At 41.9% G+C, this 19614-nt stretch overlaps 1 protein-coding gene across 5 annotated transcripts in view; it reads right to left on the bottom strand.

Moving 5' to 3' along the window:
• Window positions 1-19614, bottom strand: part of agtr1 (angiotensin II receptor type 1) — a 79323-nt gene that overhangs the window by 43132 nt on the left and 16577 nt on the right. Inside the window, exons 1-2 of one of the 5 annotated variants that reach the window (XR_010004758.1) lie at window positions 11989-12940; window positions 8561-11133 (exon numbers count right to left, since the gene is read on the bottom strand). The exons of 1 other annotated variant lie outside the window; for it this stretch is intronic. The gene's annotated coding sequence lies outside the window, so the exon portion shown is untranslated. Of the gene's footprint in view, window positions 1-8560; window positions 11134-11988; window positions 12941-14301; window positions 14464-19614 lie in introns of those variants that run through there. 3 more of the 5 variants (XM_062976657.1, XM_062976656.1, XM_008106192.3) reach the window with 3 other exon arrangements.

The following is a 19614-nucleotide window of genomic DNA, read 5'->3' as shown; positions in this document are numbered from 1 at the left end:
ACCTTTTGGTTTGTAAACCTGTGAGATGCTGGAAAGCATAAACTTCTCTTCTACTTTAGCATGGAGTAACCCACATAGGAAATCTACTAAAGTTCACTATTTGAATCTTGACTTACAGCCTCACCAGACAGTGCTGTTTTCGGCAGCATACACCAGGGTTCAGTCATAGTTGGCCCACGAAACCCGCTGGCTCCCATCTCATGACGCATGTGTAGTTCCGGCAGGGCTCTGCAGGTCATCTAGAGTAGAGCTGGCATATGCTGCCATGGTGGCAACAGGGGAAGCTTATTGTGATGCACAGGAAAAAATGGAGGGAAGCTGCATGGTTGACACTTCTCTCCATGGGATCAGCCTCCTGCTAAGCCAAGAGATGTGGGACGTAGGGCGATGGGTTTCCCACACCCCCCGATGTTGGTTGTTGATTCATCACAATGCATGGTGATTTCGGTGACCCATGTGATGAAGTCATTAGGGCTTGCCTACATGAAAAAAAAATCCCTGTACTCATCTTTAACCCAGTGCTGGTTGTCTAGAGTACACATGGAAACTTCCAGTATATATCCTTGGTTTTCTGCTCTTGGACCAACTTTGTTCCACTTTAGACAAAGTCAAAGGATACTCCAGAGTTTTGGCCAGATCTGCTTCCAGGCAGATGCATCAACATTTTGCTGCACTAATCAGCACAGGGAAAGGGGATAGTTCATCATCATGTCACTGTTGCTACTTCCCACTAGTGACCAAGCTCCTTGTGAATGCCTCACTATTTTAGTCCTGTGGGACCAGCAAAAAGGGTCCTTACTGATTGTATAGATGCAGATACAAAAGGGAGCTCCATATCTGGTGGAAAGTGGTGGCGATGACACCGGGATAGGCAGAACCATCTGGACACCAGTCTCAGATTCAGCAGACATGTGCTGGATCTGGGTCTGCTTCAATGCAAAAAATACTGCAGAATAATTTGCTTCACATAGACCTAACTAAAATCTATAGAATCACTTTTCCAAACTGTTCATTGAATCTTGTTAACGACACTTTCAAATAATATTAAATAATGCCAACTTTTCAGGCAGAATGGTTGATCCTTTTACCCCAAAATACAAAGTCTACTCTGGAACTATCAAAAAGCTCAATTACTCTCAGTTAACTAGTAGTCATGGAAATTGATAGATGCCCAATAAATATAGTTTCTGGTTGTTTCAGAGTTACTATTAAAAATAGATCTAACTAGCCACTTTGAGTCTCCTTATATAGAGAAAAAGCAGGGTATAAATATAAATATAATAATAATAATATACCTCATACTGCCTTACACCATACCATGCCATAAACTATATATTGACTTGATATTATTATTGAAATACAGTACAGTAGAGTCTCACTTATCCAAGACTCGCTTATCCAAGGTTCTGGATTATCCAAGGCATTTTTGTAGTCAATGTTTTCAATATATCATGATATTTTGGTGCTAAATTCGTAAATACAGTAATTACAACATAACATTACTGCATATTGAAATATTTTTTCTGTCAAATTTGTTGTATAACATGATGTTTTGTGCTTAATTTGTAAAATCATAACCTAATTTGATGTTTAATAGGCTTTTCCTTAATCCCTCCTTATTATCCAAGATATTCGCTTATCCAAGGTTCTGCCTGCCCGTTTAGCTTGGATAAGTGAGACTCTACTGTAATTACAAACAAGTAGAGGCAAGAAAGACATACTTAATGTAACAGTTTTTGAACATTATTTTGTATTGTATATAATGTATTTTTATTTTTTAAGTATTATTTCTTCATTTTTTACCAGTTACGTGAAATTTCCAATTGCTTAAGTTTCAGTTTACAGAGAATCTACTGTATATGTATTGCCATTTTTCCTGTGAACTCAAATAAATGTATATTGCTGAGGTAATCATATGGCAAAAATGACAACCCCAAGGTCAACCAGTGATTGAACAAAAGTAAGATTTGACCAGTAAGATTTGAACAAAACTAAGCATCTCTTAAGGCAGTGATTCTCAACCTGTGGATCCCCAGGTGTTTTGGCCTACAACTCTTAGACATCTCAGCCACTTTACCAGCTGTTAGGATTTTTGGGAGTTGAAAGCCAAACATCTGGGGACCCACAGGTTGAGAAACACTGTGCTAAGGGCTGGATGACACAGATAGTCCCCATTTCCTACCTCTGGGATCTCTTTGCTTCACGCACCCACCCCTTTTTCAAAATTCAAAATGGGTGGGGGAGGGGGACTATTTCCTAAAGGTATGTACAGCGAAATAGCTTTAAAATCGCCTTAAAAACTCTTGTCCTTTGGAGACTTCTGTAGTGCAATATTTTCCATCCTTCTATGGCTCCTTCTACACTGCCCCATATCCCAGGAACTGATCTCAGATTATCTAGCAGTCTAAACCCATATAATCCAGTTCAAAGCAGATAATCTGGGATCAGATACTGGGATATAGGGGAGCGTAGATCCAACCTATAAGAAACAATTGTAAGACCTTTGTTGAAGAAACTTCCATCAGACTTTCACTTCCAAGATCATTATTGCCAAAGCTGTATCCCTCATTCATAAATTATTAACATGAGTTATGGTAGGTCCAAATGCCTAGGCTTTCTTGGATGAAATGGATTACTTTTATCCATTTCAATCACATTTCAAACCTGGTTTGGGGACAAAAACAGCCTTGGTAGCCTTGGTACAAGGAGCAGCATGGGAGATTATGTCCTTGTTTAACCTTCTGGATCTTTAGTGGCATTTTATTACATTGATCATGATATCTTTCCAATACATTTGGCTCATATAGGATTTGACGCAATTGTACTACAATAGTTAGAGTCTTTTATGGCTGAATGTTCCCAGGAGGTAGTGTTGTGTGATTATTGTTCAACTTTTAAGCGCTAGTCTATGGAGTCCCAAAGGGCTCAGTACTGTTTTGCCAGCCAGCAAAATCTTGAGTGCCGCAATATTCTCATTCTGATAATCCTACCCAGGATTGCAGCTCCAAAACTGTCAGATCAATCCTGTCGCCCTTATTACTCACCCCAAAGCAAGCTTGCTAAGGATATTTGTGGAAGCTGCTTAGTGGAGGATTCTTCTTAGGTCCCTTCGTACATTGCCATATAATTCAATTCAAAGCAGATAATCTGGATTTTATATGGCAGTATAGAAGGGGCCTAAGGCCATATAAAACCTAAATTATTTGCTTTGAACTGGATTGCATGGCAGTGTAGATTCATATAAACCAGTTCAAATCAGATAATCTGTATTATTTGCCTTGATAATCTGGACTACATGGCAGTGTAGAAAAAACAATAGAAAAAGAAGTGACTTTTAAACCAGACAGTATGGCAAGCATGTCTGTAACATTTTCAGTGTTCTGTCTTATAACCCTTTGGGCTGTCATCATCTTTACAAAACCAACAGAGTGGATTTTTTTTTCCTGTTTAATTTCAGCAATGGCAAGTATAGAATGCAGGGCATTCTTCCAAGACCAATTGGCCTGTTTACTGCTTAACCTTTACACCAGTGTGCACTATCAGACATCACCTCAGACAGTCAAATTTCTTTACATGGAAAAAAAAGAATAGACCAGCCATTTATTCAAATCCACAACATTCTGAAAAATACTCTATTCTTCCTTTAAACAAGTAGTTCAGGAGATACACAATTGCTTTTGCACAGAAGATAAGAGAATATTGTTCAAACTTTTTGAAGACGTGCTAATACAAAGCCAATGATCACTCAGCATTGACTTGCCAGAAGCCATTCCAGGACAATTATGGAAATAGGTTAGTGGTATTCCTAAAAACAAGTATCCTGTACAACTACTGATTATTTAAATATGCCAGGGAAACACCAAATAAAATGGATAATATCAAGATAAAATATGAAATGCACATCTCAGCTTACGTTTACACTTACTGGATAAATCTGGAGCAAACGTTTCCAGTGCTGCCCAGGAGTATCCCCAGACCCCCTTGGCCATCCACATGGCCGATTGGCTCAAAGGCATATCATGGCCACCACCACATTATTGGCAGGGTATTGCTGATAATGTCACATTTGTCACATGTTGCATACCAGGGTACTAGCATGCTTCCAAAGGATGCCACACCTCTTCTCTGCCAATGACAACTCCTTTCTGAAAAAGACTTTATACACAGATTTGCTCTTTCATAAATGTGTAATGTCATGTGCATCATAGGGAAAACTGCTTTATACCAGGCTAGATTGTCTTCTTGTGTGTCTGTAGGTACATAACATTTACAAGATGTCCTATAACATAATTTCTGGGCAGCTTAAGGTGGGTTTAAGATAAATGAAGTTACTGTAAATCAATAAGATATATCCAACTGAGCATTATTATAAAGTCCTCAGATTTCCTTAAGAAGGACAATTGGAAGTGAAAGAAGACATGTCTATAAACAGCGTTTGAACACAGGAATAACAATATATAAAGCCCAAACAGTATGTAAAAATAATATAGTTTAGGAGGCCTGAGAAAAAAATAAAAGCTTAAACAATATTAAAGTAGGTATCCTGTAAGCCTCTCTGTGACCATCAGTATTATTTGGGGAGGTCCCAGAATATCATTCAGATGGAAGAGCTTTCAAGCCGAGGTTTTCTCATAATTTGCTACTTCCTAGTCCTTTTAACTGAAGATGACAGTTTGATCCTGGGATTAGTGCAAGTAAATATGTACCTTGCTACAGAGTCCCCATGGATGTTTCCCCCAAATACGGTGCACAGAATGTTTTTAAGAGAACAAAACATGGTACATATAAAGTTGATCAATTGGTACTGAGAAGTGGTCCTTCTGCTGATATATCATCATCAGTCCCAGTCAACACAACCCACAACAACTCATGCTGGGAATTACAGTCTGATAAAAACTGCAGGACCACAAGCTGCTCCTTCTGATCTAGTCCTGCAGATCAGAGGAAGCAGCTTGTGACCCCAGGCAATTCTTCCTACTGAGTAACAGCCCTCTCTTTCAGGACTGTTTTCTCCAGGCTGCCCCCCCCCCCCCCAATATTGTGGGCATGCCAGTGCTATTGGGCTGATAAGAATCACAAAACAGCTCTAGATTTTAAAAGGTCTGAATAGTATATAACACAAGCTAGGTATTCCTTATCCAAAATGACGGGACCAAAATGTGCTTTGGATTTCAGATTGGTTCAAATTTTAGGATACCTATAGTTGCATGTACAGGCAGTCCTTCACATTTGCAGATTTGATTTTCGCACATTTGATTTTTTACAGATTTTATTAATATGTTCTGTAGGCATTTCTAGGTCTAAGAATTTCTACATTTTCTAGGAATCTTTACGGTCAAATTCCAGCATTTGTAGGCCCTAGAAAACATTAGGAGGTCTGAAAGACCCGGGTCTAATGGGCCTTGTGGGGACGACCCTCAGTAGTTCTGGGACTACCAAGGTGTCAGTCCCAATAGCCCAATTCACTTCTTCAGGCTGGGTGGGTCCAGAGAAGTGAAGAGGGAACCCACTCCTCCTGAAATCCCCCCCTCCCGAAAACCTTTAAAATAAAATAAAAACTTACCGGACTGCCATTAGGCCTTTCCGCATGTTTTTTGGAAGTATCAATGTAGTGCTACGAGATGGGGGGGGGGGGTTGCTCCTGCCCCCTCCCGTCTTTTAGAGCTACATTAGTATGTTCCAAAAAGCATGCCTAAAGGCTTAATGGCAGCCCTGTAAGTTTTTATTTTATTTTAAAGGTTTTTGGGGGGATTTGGCTGTCTCCATTGTAGCACGATTGTTACTGTGCTACGATGGGGACAACACATGGGAAAGCCTGCTTCTTTTGGCCCGTGTCGACAGCAAAGTGGGCAAAAACAGGTTACTTTAACCCATTTTCTCCAGCGACAAATTGCTGTCTGGAAGTGGCCTAAGTAAGGGTGAAAACAGTTTCACCTCAGATACTGCAATGATGTGCCACTACAATGAAATCTAGCTTTTGGGTTTGTTTGTTCGGAATGTTTGTGGACTAGGTCAGAAGTGTGGTGTGACTATGGAGATAAAAGGGCAGTTTAGGCTTCTGTTTGTTCCTAATGTAACACTATAGGTAGCCCCCAGATGGCGTAGTGGACTAAGTGACTTGAAGGTTGGGTTGCTGACCTGAAAGCTGCCAGGTTCGAATCCCACCTGGGGAGAGTGTGGATGAGCTCCCTCTATCAGCTCCAGCTCCATGCGGGGACATGAGAGAAGCCTCCCACAAGGATGGTAAAAACATCAAAACATCCAGGCGTCCCCTGGACAACGTCCTTGCAGACGGCCAATTCTCTCACTCCAGAAGCAACTCCGGTTGCTCCTGATACGAAAAAAAAACAACACAAAAAAACTGTAGGACAGAAAGGGATCACAGCAACTTGTTGCTGTTTTAGCTGTTCTCCAGCTTTGATCTCAGGGACATTTTGCTAGTTTCCACACTATATTTCCAATTTCTCTAGTTTCCACACTATAGTTCCTTATACCAGAGGTTCTCAACCTGGGTTCACCAGATGTTTTTGGCCTACAACTCTCAGAAATCCCAGCCAGTTTACCAGCTGTTAGGATTTCTGAGAGTTAAAGGCCAAAAACATCTGGGAACCCCAAGTTGAGAATTACTGCCTTAGACAGTACTGGGAAGCACTGGCCTCCTTATGTTTCCAAAGTAAAGGGAGCAAAGAATTATGTACTGAATTTCAGTCAATTTGCAGAATTTTCCTAATTCACTTGGATTGAGGAACAGTAGCTATGTATCTCTTATTGCCAAAAACACCACAATTCCTAGATTAACGTTTGAGTGTTTGGGACAAGAGCTCTACTATTTCTGTAAGCATGGGTTGTCTCTATACTTGCTGTCTCCTAGCTTGTTATGCCTCCCTCACTTAGATCCTTGGGATGTCAACTGAGATTTTATTTTTTCAAACTTTGGAAAACATTTGAGAATGTCACCATGGTCTTTCCATTTGTTTTGCAGCTGTTGCTTCATCTTCCCTCTTCCTTACCCCCCCCCCCCCCTCACAACACATTGGCTTCTTGCTAAGCCTCAAAATTATATATGAAAGGTCATGGGGACCAGATCTGCTGCCAACTGTGCCGGTGGAGCAATATGAATTTCAGATGCAGTGCAGAGGCATCAAGGTCTACTGTTTATGCATGTTTATTTGCACATATCACAAATCCACCAGTGTTTATGTCAGTTGTATTACACATAGCAAAGTGTGCACTTAATCAACTGGAGAAATGGTCTATAATCCATTAAGGCATGCATTGCAAAAAATGTATTTACCTTTAGTGCCACAATCCAAAGCTTGGAAAATTTATGTGTCCCAGCTGTTTGAAAGATTCTGGAATTTGTAACCTAAAGCAGTAACTTTTCCAAATTTTGAATCAGAGTAATATGGCTGCCTCTTTCACAATGAACTAAAATAATGTTCCTGCTTTTGTAGTATGAACGCTACATACAACATACTGAAATGTGAGATTGTCTTGGAACTTGCCCCTCTCTCACATTTTTTTCAGGAATACTCAGTGCAAGATGGTGGGGATGTAGCAAGTGGAACCAATGCCAAAAGAGGGATATTACTCCCTTGTTGCATGCCTTAAAGTCAACTGTGACTTATGCTGACCCGATGTTAGGGTCTTCCTGGGAAAATTTATTTTAACTTTACCATTTCCTTCCTCTAAGGGTGAAAGTGTATGACTTGTCTAAGGTCAATGGATTTCCATGGCAAAGCAAGGATTTGAACCTTAGTTTCCTGAGTCAAAAATTCAAATCACAGCACAAAGTTTGCTCACATTATATGCTAAATTTTTCTAAACGTATTTCTGTATTTTAAGTATTTATTTTCTTACTTTACAGTCAGAATGCATCTCTTGATATATGTGAATGGGTGCAAATGTTATATATTCACCAGACTCAAAAAGGTCCTCAATGGCAATCCTAAACTATAGATTTCAGAGGAAGACATTAGATTTTTCTGTCTCTGCTTGGAATTCCAAGCTTAAAAGCAGGGCCGGCCGGAGATATTTTTAAATGTTAAGCGGGGGTGCTAAAAAGCGCCCCCGCCACCGGCCCCGCCTCCGACGCCCTGGCCCCGCCCAGCGTGCCCTGGCCCCGCCTCCCACGCTGTGTGGGAGGCGGGGCCAGGGCGAATAGTGCGGGGGGCGGGGCCAGAGTTGGCCCCGCCCCCCGCCCAGCGTGCCCTGGCCGCGACCAGGAAGTAAGGCCCGAATGGCCTAGCTGTGCTGTGCGCGTGCGCACAGCACAGCTAGGCCATTTTGCCCTTAGTAACAAACTAAGGGCAAAAATGGCTTATCTGGCTGTGCGCATGCTTTGTTACTAAGGGCAAAATGGCCTAGCTGTGCTGTGCGCACGGGCACAGCGCAGATAGCCCATTCGGGCCTGACTTCCTGGTCGCGGCCGGCGATCGCCCGGGCGGTCGCCGGCCGCGACCAGGAAGTCAGGCCCGAATGGCCTAGCTGCGCTGTGCGCGTGCGCACAGCACAGCTAGGCCATTTTGCCCTTAGTAACAAACTAAGGGCAAAAATGGCTTATCTGGCTGTGCGCATGCGCACAGCACAGATAGGCCATTTTTGCCCTTAGTTTGTTACTAAGGGCAAAATGGCCTAGGTGCTTGGCGCGGGCGCGGGGATTGAAGCCCCGCGGGCCCGCGCCAACACCGGAGGCGTCGGTGGCGCTACGGGTCGCTGTCGACGCCTCGACAGCGCCCCTAGCAGCCAGCGCCCGAGGCGGCCGCGTCAGCGGCCGCCTAGTAACAACCGGCCCTGCTTAAAAGTAGCTTTTCAGATAAAGAGAGCATTAGAAGGTCTCAAGATATTCAACTATAGCAGGAGAAAGTATTGGGTTGAGAGCAGCCTCAAATCCTGTACACAGATTGGCTAGTTAAATCTCATTAATTTCAACTGATTTCAATAGCATTATCACATTCAGGGTTGCAGTGTTACTGTAAACCAATGTAGGATTCATTTCTTTTTCTCATTAGTTTCATGTCCCATTTTATTCTGTCCTTTCTCACTCTATTCTGTTGCATGCCTGCAACAGCCCTGTGAAGTTTGACAAAAAGACTCGTGGGTTCAAGGTCACGCTGTAACTTTCAAGACTGGGGGAGATGTGAACCTGGTTTCTCTAAATCCTAATCCAATACTTAAGTCCACTGAAACAGTATTATAAGTAAGGAAGCCGAAACTTCCCAAATTGAGAAACAGCTTGGGTCACATATAATCTAGACAGGGAAGTTATTTTGAGCATTATGAAAACAGGGCATATCCTACCAGTTGTCCCTTTACTATCAACTTTCAAGTCAAACTTAGAAGTGAGAATTTGGCTGCACCTGTAATAACCTAGAAACATTGCTACGGACAATATGTCTGTCACTTCTGTTAAGTGGTGCTTTGGACTTGCTGATGAGAAATATGAGAGGATTCACATGATGTGGCCATGAGCACACAAGTGCTCTATCTTTCACATGCAGATAAATCTGTGGCAGAGTTTCAAGGAGCTGGCCTTGTGGCTAATGGATCTGTCTTTCTTTGGGGGATATTGTTGTTAAACTACTGCCTTAGCAAAAAAGAGAATGCCTCCTCCAATACTCCATAAACAGAGCACAAATCTTCACTTTAAAAGTTTGAAAATCCAGATACACTTTCATCTCTCTTTCAGAGAAACAAGTATATGAAACAAAGTACACATATCAGAGCAGGATGCAAATGATAAGCATGTACCAGACCAGAAATAATATTTTAATATATGAATGGAACCTAAAAAAGTTATGTTTCTGGTCTACAATTCCCATAATCTCTCAATATCCGTGCTTGTCCAAGAAAGCAACTGTCCCAAGTTCTGGGCATGGTCCTAGGGATTTTCAAGTACCTTTAGAGACAATTTTTTTGTGTCAGGAGTGACTTGAGAAACTGAAAGTTGCTTCTGGTGTGAGAGAATTGGCCATCTGCAAGGATGCCACCCTTGTGGGAGGCTTCTCTCATGTCCCTGTATGGGGAGATGAGCTGACAGCGGGAGCTCACCCACTCTCCCCGGATTCGAACGGCCTGTCGGTCAGCAGTCCAGCTGGCACAAGGTTTTAACCCATTGCGCCACTGGGGGCTCCTTTAGAGGCAATAATACCTTTAGGTCTACCTTTGAAATAAGAGAATGCACAAAAAATTATAGACTTACTACAAAAAAGGCAAAACTTCAATTCCTGAGTATACTAAAGTCATCAATGAAGGGAGTTACACATACCAAGGGAGGGGAATAAATAAAGCTTAAGAGTTCACAAAGTTTAGACTGAAAGTGGAAGAGGCCAAGGCTTCAAACACACATTCGCACATACATGAAAACCACAGGCATGCAAACAATAAATGCCAAAGCTTGGTTATAGAAAACTACTCTGTGGTTCCCCACAACCACAGCAGGATTATATTTCCTGAGGGTTTGTGAGAGGGAGAAAGCAACTGGTGAGAGTGTAGAAACTTTAAGATTTCTCAAGGAAAGGAGGGGTGGGACAGGGGGATTTCTCCCCAGTGGGAGAAATAATAAATCAACAAGGCATAGTCGTTTGAGTCTGTTGCATCATTATAACCAGTAAAAGAACACAAAAAGCAGGAAACAAAAACCAGACAATCTCCACATGTCAAATGTACAGTTAACTGTTAATTCCTTTAACTCTTTGGCACTTCTGTTTAGAATCATAGAGTTGGATGAGGCCTCGTGGGCCATCCAGTGCAACCCCCTGCCACGAAGCAGGAAAACTGCATTCAAAGCACCCTTGACAAATGGCCATGCAGCCTCTGCTTAAAAGCCTCCAAAGAAGAAGCCTCCACCACAGTCCGGGGCAGATAATTCCACTGCTGAACAGCTCTCATAGGAAGTTCTTCTAAAGTTCCTAAGTGGAATCTCTTTCCTGTAGTTTGAAGCCATTGTTCCACATCCTAGTCTCCAGAGCAGTAGAAAACAAGCTTGCCTCCTCCTCCCTATGACTTCCCCTGACATATTTATACATGGCCCTCATCAGGTCTCCTCTCAGCCTTCTCTTGTGTAGGCTAAACATGCCCAGCTCTTTCGGCCACTCCTCATAGGGCTTGTTCTCCAGACTCTTGAAACGATCACTGAGAACAGAAAGAGAAGGAAGCAATGTTGTTGCTGTCTATGGCCACCCCATCAGCAACATGCACATGCAGATCCTCCGGTGGCCTAGGGGATAAAAGCCTTGTGACTTGAAGGTTGGGTTGCTGACCTGAAGGCTGCCAGGTTCAAATCCCACCCGGGGAGAGCGTGGATGAGCTCCCTCTATCAGCTCCAGCTCCATGCGGGGACATGAGAGAAGCCTCCCACAAGGATGGTAAAACATCAAAACATCCGGGCGTCCCTTGGGCAACGTCCTTGCAGACGGACAATTCTCTCACTCCAGAAGCAACTCCGGTTGCTCCTGACATGAAAAAAAGCCCTTTTATATCTCCCAAAAGTTCCTGTGAGGGTGAAAGCAACTAGTGGGAGTGTAAGGTAAAGGTTTTCCCTTGACATTAAGTCTAGTCTTGTCCAACTCTGGAGGATTGGTGCTCATCTCCATTTCTAAGTTGAAGAGCATTGTCTGTAGACACCTCCAAGATCATGTGGCCGGCATGACTGCATGGAGTGCTGTTACCTTCCCGCTGGAGCAGTACCTATTGATCTACTCACATTTGCATGTTTTTGAACTTTCAAAATTCTCAAGGGAATGGGGCAGGAGGGAAAGGGGGACATATAATACATTCCATAGACATAGTGGTTTGCTTACGTTGCATCACAGTTCCTAGATCAAAGTTGCAACTCATCATCATCATCATCAATAATAATTTACTGCCAACATTACTTGTCCCCATAGATTCACCTAACGGTCAGGGAGATGAAAAGCCAAGACATACAAGATGAGTTTGAGAGAGTTTTTAAAAGGTTGCTGCAAAGGGAAGGTGGAGGAAACTTACAGAGAAGGCAGAAGAAACTTCAGGGCAGCGGAGGAGAAGGCACGAGCTGGAGGCGGCTTCTTCGGAACCGGGCGAGCTTCTTCCCTTTGGGCGGGGCGGGGCAGGTCCACCTGGGCCAGGAGATGGCCCTGCTTTGGCTTGCTGGGCCACTTCCCGCGTGGGTGGGTCGCTCGCTGGTCCTCCCAAGACCAAGGCAGGCAGTGGGTTTCCGCGGCGAGGAGGAGAGGAGAAGAGAGGAGCGGTGGCGAAAGCTCGGACCCGCCCGTTTCCCTAGTCGGGATTTTATAGGACGGCGCGGGCTGTTTTCCCCGGCGTCCTCTCCACCCGCCCCACTCCCTCCTGGGAGACCCCCTTCTGGCCCTGGCCTCTCTTTCCCCGCCCTTTCCCCCTCCCCAGCCATGAGCCAGCCTCCTTCCCTCCTTCCTTCTTTCACTGCCCGGCCCCCTCGGCGCCCCTCCCCATCGCCAAGCTCCTCGCAAGGAAATTGCGGCTTCCTTTCCGCCGCCTCCCAGGACGTGGTACCCTAGGGCTGCCCACCTTTCTCTTGACCCCCCGCGGTGAACACGCAACTTCTACTCCTGCTTCTCATACACTGCGGTGCCCCTATAAACTCGGCTGGGATGGAGAGCGAGCCCAGCTTTTGAGAACCCAAAGCAGGTCCTCCCTGGAGAAGTTTGTTGGTCCTGCCCCAGAGGGCTGGAGGGAGCACCCATTCCAGATGGAGCTCACAGTGGCGCAGAGAAGGGATTGGTGGGCTGCTCATTTTCTGCCTCCTCCATCAAACAGAAGAGACAGACTGGCCCATCCCGCCTCAGCAGAAGGAAGAACAGTGGGGCTGGGTGCACACCTCTCTCAGTGGAGTCCTAAAGGCATGTTGCTGAGCATCCCATAGGAGACCTATTAGAAAAACCTGCACCCAGTATCAGGACACAGATTCATGGAGATTCACATTTGCCAAAAGGATATGTGGAAAGCGCCTTTTGAAAACCACTAGTCAAAAAGTCCACTATTTGAACAAGTGATATTCACATGCATTCATGTAATGGCACACAGGTAACTCAGCTGTTAAACTGAAGAACCATGTCTTTGAACTGCCAAGGACAAAGATAATGCCACTACAAAAATATATTTGGCTAGCAGAGGATGGTTATCTCTTTAAAGTTGAAATTGTAGTTGTAATTGTAATTGCAATTGTAATTGCCCAAAACAAATGCACTTAGAGATTAAAAAAATATCTCTAAGTTTAAACTATGCACTTAGAGATAAAAAAAACAAAGCTACAGTAGAGTCTTGCTTATCCAACGTAAACGGGCCGGCAGAACATTGGATAAGCGAATATGTTGGATAATAAGGAGAGATTAAGAAAAAGCCTATTAAACATCAAAATAGGTTATGATTTTACAAATTAAGCACCAAAACATCATGTTACACAACAAATTTGACACAAAAAGTAGTTCATTACACATTAATGCTATGTAGTAATTACTGTATTTACGAATTTAGTACCAAAATATCACAATGCACTGAAAACACTGACTACAAAAATGTGTTGGATAATCCAGAATGTTGGATAAGTGAGACCTTACTGTATTCATATATTGGCATACAGGTAACTCAGCTGTTAAACTGAAGAACTATGTCTTTGGACCGCCAAGGACAAAGATAATGCCACTAAATATATATATATATATTTGGCTAGCAGAGGATGGTTATTTTGTTTAAAGTTGAAATTGTAGTTGTAATTGTAATTGCAATTGTAATTGCCCAAAACATATGCACTTAGAGATAAAAAAAACAAAGCTACTTTGAAAAATCGAGCCCTTGGTTGCGCAGTGTATTAAAGCATTGAGCTGCGGACTGAAAGGTCGCAGGTTTGAATCCGGGAAGCAGAGTGAGCACCTGCTGTTAACCCAAGCTTCTACCAACCTAGCAGTTCGAAAACATGCAAATGTGAGTAGATAAATATGTATTGCTCCGGCAGGAAGGTAACAGTGCTTCATGCAGTCATGCCGGCCACATGACCTTGGAGGGATCTACAGACAATGCTGGCTCTTCAGATTAGAAACGGAGATGAGCACCAACCACCAAAGTCGGACACAACTGGACTTAATGTCAGAGGAAAACTTTTATCTTACCTTTTACCTTACTTTGAAAAATAACATCTCTTGTTTACTCATAAACATCTTGCATTAATTCACCATTCAGGCACATTTCTTATTGAAATTCAGTTACAGATAGGATGTAGCTTCTCTCTGTGTTGAATATACAGTGTATCATTCTTAATCAATAGTCTTTAAGTGTACTTGTACTCACTGAACTCCATAAGCATACTTCTATATTGAAGTCCAAACAGCAACATACATGCACCCACTTCCACTGAGGTCTGATGCAAAAGAGAATACAAAATGGAATCCTGAGTCTGAACATGCTCAGTACATCACATGTCTATAGTCCCTCCCACATCAAACTGGCAAATCAAACATACATATAGAATACAGGTTAGCAAATATATACATTAACAAATCAAATACTGAGAGGCTTGGGAGGTTTCTATTTCCAACAAGAACAAGGTGGGTTTTCAGGTTCTTGGTGCTCTCAAGATGGGCTGTTTTTGAGGATTTTGCACTATGCATAGTGCTGGTGTGTCCTTTTATTATTTATTTGTTTATTTATTTATTTACAGCATTTATATTCCGCCCTTCTCACCCCGAAGGGGACTCAGGGCGGATCACATTGCACACATAAAGGCAAACATTCAATGCCATAACATAGAACAGAGACAGAGACAAGACGCAGGCACAGGCTGGCCTCGAACTCATGACCTCTTGGTCAGAGTGATTTGTTGCAGCTGGCTTGCTATCCAGCCTGCACCACAGCCTGACCTCTTCCCTGCCAGCCTCATAAGGTGCTCCCAACATGTGAGCTATGGATGTGGCTGAGCAGCAGGTGGAATCACCTGCTTGTGTTTCTTTTCAACTAGTGGGGAACATTGTGCCTGTATGTACACCCAAGCCACCTGTCAACCTGTAGTGGCCTCATGAATTTCATAAGGTTTTCTTAGTGGCACATCTACATTCAGCTTTTGTATCCCCTGGTTCTGCACCATTGCTGCTTTACATTTTATAAGGGATGCCACTTTACTCAACCATTGGTTAAAGTTGGACTTGAGCATCCACAGGTTTTGGTATATGGGGACCTGGAACAAGTAATAAAATAAATAAAATACTTTTTAAAATTCCTAAATTTCAAAAAAAATATCTACCGTGTTCTAATGCCAACTAAGGAAACCCATTTAGAGCAATGAAATTTATCTTGATTTGTCATTCTAGAATTTATTCAATGTTTCTAATGTAGTTAAAGCAGGTAAACCATGAAATTCATACACACATATTAGTTAACCTTAATAGTTTAATTACCATTTCTGCTTGTGGCCTGGAGTACAATGCTGGGCAGAAGATGGAATTGGATCTACTAGTAGATCACTGAGGGATCTGTCACTGGTATCCAAACTGGTGGTTCCAAGACAGATGCTGGTAACTGGTTCTCTAACCCTGGTGAGTTTCCACAAAAGAAAAAAAAAACAGTTGTTGCCAATTGGCACAAATATAAAGTTGGTTCCTGGCACACTGGAGAAAAATAATGGCTGCTCCCTGACACCAGATAATCTGAGAATTACTCATCTGGATCACATTGACAAGGATATGCTGAACCCTGTTTTTTTAAAAAATTGACAAGCTTTACAGCAGTGGTTCTCAACCTGTGGGTCCCCAGGTGTTTTGGCCTACAACTTCCACCAGAAATCCCAACCAGTTTATCAGCTGTTATGATTTCTGGGGATTGAAGGCCAAAACATCTGGGGACCTACAGGTTGAGAACCACTGCTTTAGGGACTGTGACCTTATGAACCAAAGTAGGCAAGTGTAAGGCTTTCCCATTTGTTCAGCAAACTGAGGATATATTACTCCAGCTTTCCTTATTCTTAATTTGATATTTAAAACCTAACAGCAGAAATTTCTGGAGCTGAAACTCTCACACAATTTAATGAATGAAAAGTAGAAATTTCCTATTTATACCCATTCTGCTTGCTACAAGACTAAAAGAGATTCATGACCAAGACACATCCTGCCTTACAACGCACACTAATATAGTTGAATGTTTTCTTAAATGAAGACCACACTTTTAACAGAGCTTAATCCTGTTCAATGCTTCCAGTCACTAAACAGTATTGTATTAGGGAAAGTATGTTTGAACAACTTCTAGCTGATTTATAAAGTTAAAAAGTTGGTGATGATGATTGCGATGATGGTGGCACAAATGACTGTTATTAAGGTTCTTTAAAATTCACTAGATAAATTCTGTTTTGATTTTGTAACCAGAGTAACATATGTTCTTCAGCAGATGCTCACATATATTCAGTGGGGAGTCCTCTGGCAGCATGTGTTGCACATCTGTTTGCTAAGTCAGAAATCCAAAGGCGCTTTAGAACTTTTTCCAAGGAGTATCATACGTCTTTTTCTCCAGCAGTAAATACAATACTTTTAGACACAAAAATATGAACACAGAACAAACTCCAAATTCATGTTCCAAGACCCACCCACCCCCCATGGGTAGCTAAAATCATGGATGACAGTGAACTCATTTTTGACCATATTTGGGCTGGAAGCATACCATAGAATTGCACTGGAGTACTTTAGAGAAGCCTGCAAACACTTCTTGGGGAAAAGGGGATATTCTTTGGAGTATGGGTAAATTAAACTTTATATCGAAGGTCATACTGCATTTATATGACTACTTCACTTTCATTTCAGTTCTTTGTTTCCTTAAATCAGAGATCAGCAACAGTAGATGTTGCTGGATTTCAGTTCTCTATGTTCATAGCCTAAGCATAGGTAGAGCATATGTATCATAATATTCTGATAGACATTGGAAGTTCATTTTTTTTCTACTTCAGATCTTTAGGGAGACAGTCAGGAATAGATATATAGTTCAGACATCCTAAAATCCTCCTCCTCTATGTCCATATCACTTTGCTCGTCTTCTCCTCAGTGGAGATGGGAAGACAGGAAAATCATCCCTCTAGCTTTCTTAGTTCCCATGGAGATATAACACTGGAATATCATGAACTACCAAAACCTCTCTGTCAAGTCCGAATATTGATTCAGAGTAACCCACAATGGCATGGTTTCTTTGCACAAGGCAAATTTCCTACAGTCTAAATATACATACTCAATTCTCTGGGCAATATAATGATGTATTCTTTTTCACCCAACATAAAGTAGAGACATCATCTCATTTCCATTATTTTATTCTGAGAAATGTCTGCTTGAAATATGGTTATTTGAAAAGCCATCTTTTATTATTAACTAGTTGAACAAAACCTATTTGTATGTTTAAAGTGGAAATGTTTTTCCAAAGTTGAAGATGTATCTTAAATTATTAGAGATATCACTGGAATGAGAAAGAGATGCCAACATTCCTTTTCCTTTCAGATTGTTTGCAAGTTCAGCATTCTCAAACTAAAAGCACATTGTGTGAATGAAGGAGGAGAGAGTGCTCATCACTTTCAATATTTTTATCTGGAATTTCTCTTCTGTCAAAACAATGAATGAGAGTAACTCAACAGAAACCAAGCCTAGAGTATAGGATCTCTGGTCCATGGACCTAGTCCAGTCCATGGGGGGCTGACTCTGTCTTTCCAGAAATGCCAAAGGATGCTTTGGCCATGGGAGGTTGGGGATTTCAGGAAGGATCATTATGCTCCTGGTGTCAACCAGTTTGTGGGGTGAGGATCTGACCTGGTATCTCAAACCATTTCCCAACTCTAGCATACCAAGGTCTTGAGACAGAGACAAGGCTCCATTTTTCATCCCCGGAATCTCCTCTTTTACCCAGTAAAAGACATTTTTTTAAAAAGCAAACAGTGGGGTGTAGCCTCTTTATCTGGAATTTTTAAAGCAGAGGCTGGATGGCCATCTGTCCAGGGTGCCTTAACTGTATGTTCCTGCATGGCAGGGGTTGGACCGGATAGCCTTGTGGTCTCTTCCAACTCTGTGGTTCAATGAACCATGGCAGTAGAACTACAGATCCAAGCAGTAACATTCTTCTCTTAAAAAGAACATTTATTCCTCAACCTTGTTCTATTATAAAATTTTATTTCCTTACTATTCAGATTTTACTCCCTCTCAGAATCAGTAGTGATATCCTGGTCATTTCTGGTTTTCTGTGGATAGAAGAATGTGTCTGCTTAAAGTTTATAGGGTGAGGAAAATGGCCCAAAGTCCTCTGGAACCTGATCACTTCTGCATTGGTATCCCAGATCCATGCCCTGCGGTTCTGATTTCCCCCTGCACTGAGATAGTAAAAATGAAGCAAAGCAAGAGTCATAATAATCATATAGTAATTCCAACATAAAACACACATTGAATAAACTATCAAAAGCTGAGTAAATATGAATTTTATTGGTCTGAACAGGTAGGAAGGAAGTATAAAATCAATGGGACAAACATACTGAAACTGGGCTGGACCTTTTCCTATACTTACAATGTCTTGTCTTTTTAAAGTACACTTTTGTTGTGCCCCATTAATTAGTCTGTTCTCCTGTTTTCTTCCAGTTCGATTTTCTGTTCATTACTTGGAGTATTTTTCCCTGTATTAGTATTAACCCAACCTGGTGATAATTTCTCCAACATTTATTTTAGCACATCTTGAGGATGGCAGTGATTGCGGTAATTGTTTCCTTGTACCTCACTGTGGTTGGTCTGGTTCATTCTGTTATTTTGCTCTTGAATCTGAATTAAATAGGACACCCATCTTTTATAAACAATAGCAGGCTAAATTCATCCTGGAAAAACACTGTTGGAGCAAATAGAGTTGCTGGCATTCTATCTCTGCCTTGTTATGTTTTACCAATCAAACAGCTCACTGCAATAATGCTAATCAGAGATTTCCAGTGATGAAGTTCCTATTTACCTTTAAATTATCCAAAATTACCTCCAATATAACAGTAAAAAAACCCTCCCTATACTTCTGTTTTTCTTCATAGCATTTTAGTTCAAAAGTTATGAGAATACTTTTCAGTGAGCAGCAGTCTCTACAAGTTTGCCACTGTTCCAATATCCTTACAATATATATTTTTAGTCTATAATTTTACAAAGTGTTGACATAAAGGAAAAACTTGGCAAATCAGTGATATGTAGTTGATATCTGTTGTGCTTGAAAAACCGGCCCAAGGCCAGTTCAGCATTAGGCACAGTGGCATTTGCCTCAGGTGAATGCCATGCAAAAGAAGCACATTAATTTAAATTATTATTATTATTATTATTATTACTGATTTTTTTTAATTCCCAGGGAAAGACTGGAGTTGCTCCATGGGCAAAATTACCTGACAATTATGCACCACCATTTTGGAGACAGAGAGTGGTGGATGGCTTCTGTTGTTTTTCCTCAAGCAATGAAAATTCTTCTACTGCAGTGGTTCTCAACCAGTAGGTCCCCATGTGTTTTGGCCCACAACTCCCAGAGATCCCAACCAGTTTACCAGCTGTTAAAATTTCTGGGAGTTGAAGGCCAAAACATCTGGGGACCCACAGGTTGAGAACTACTGTTCTACTGGTTTTTACACTTCTT

This window comes from Anolis carolinensis, chromosome 3 (assembly GCF_035594765.1).
Source record: "Anolis carolinensis isolate JA03-04 chromosome 3, rAnoCar3.1.pri, whole genome shotgun sequence".
Classification (NCBI taxonomy): domain Eukaryota; kingdom Metazoa; phylum Chordata; class Lepidosauria; order Squamata; family Dactyloidae; genus Anolis; species Anolis carolinensis.
The sequence above is the reverse complement of the archived record's forward strand: the minus strand, read 5'-3'. Positions and strand labels throughout refer to the sequence as shown.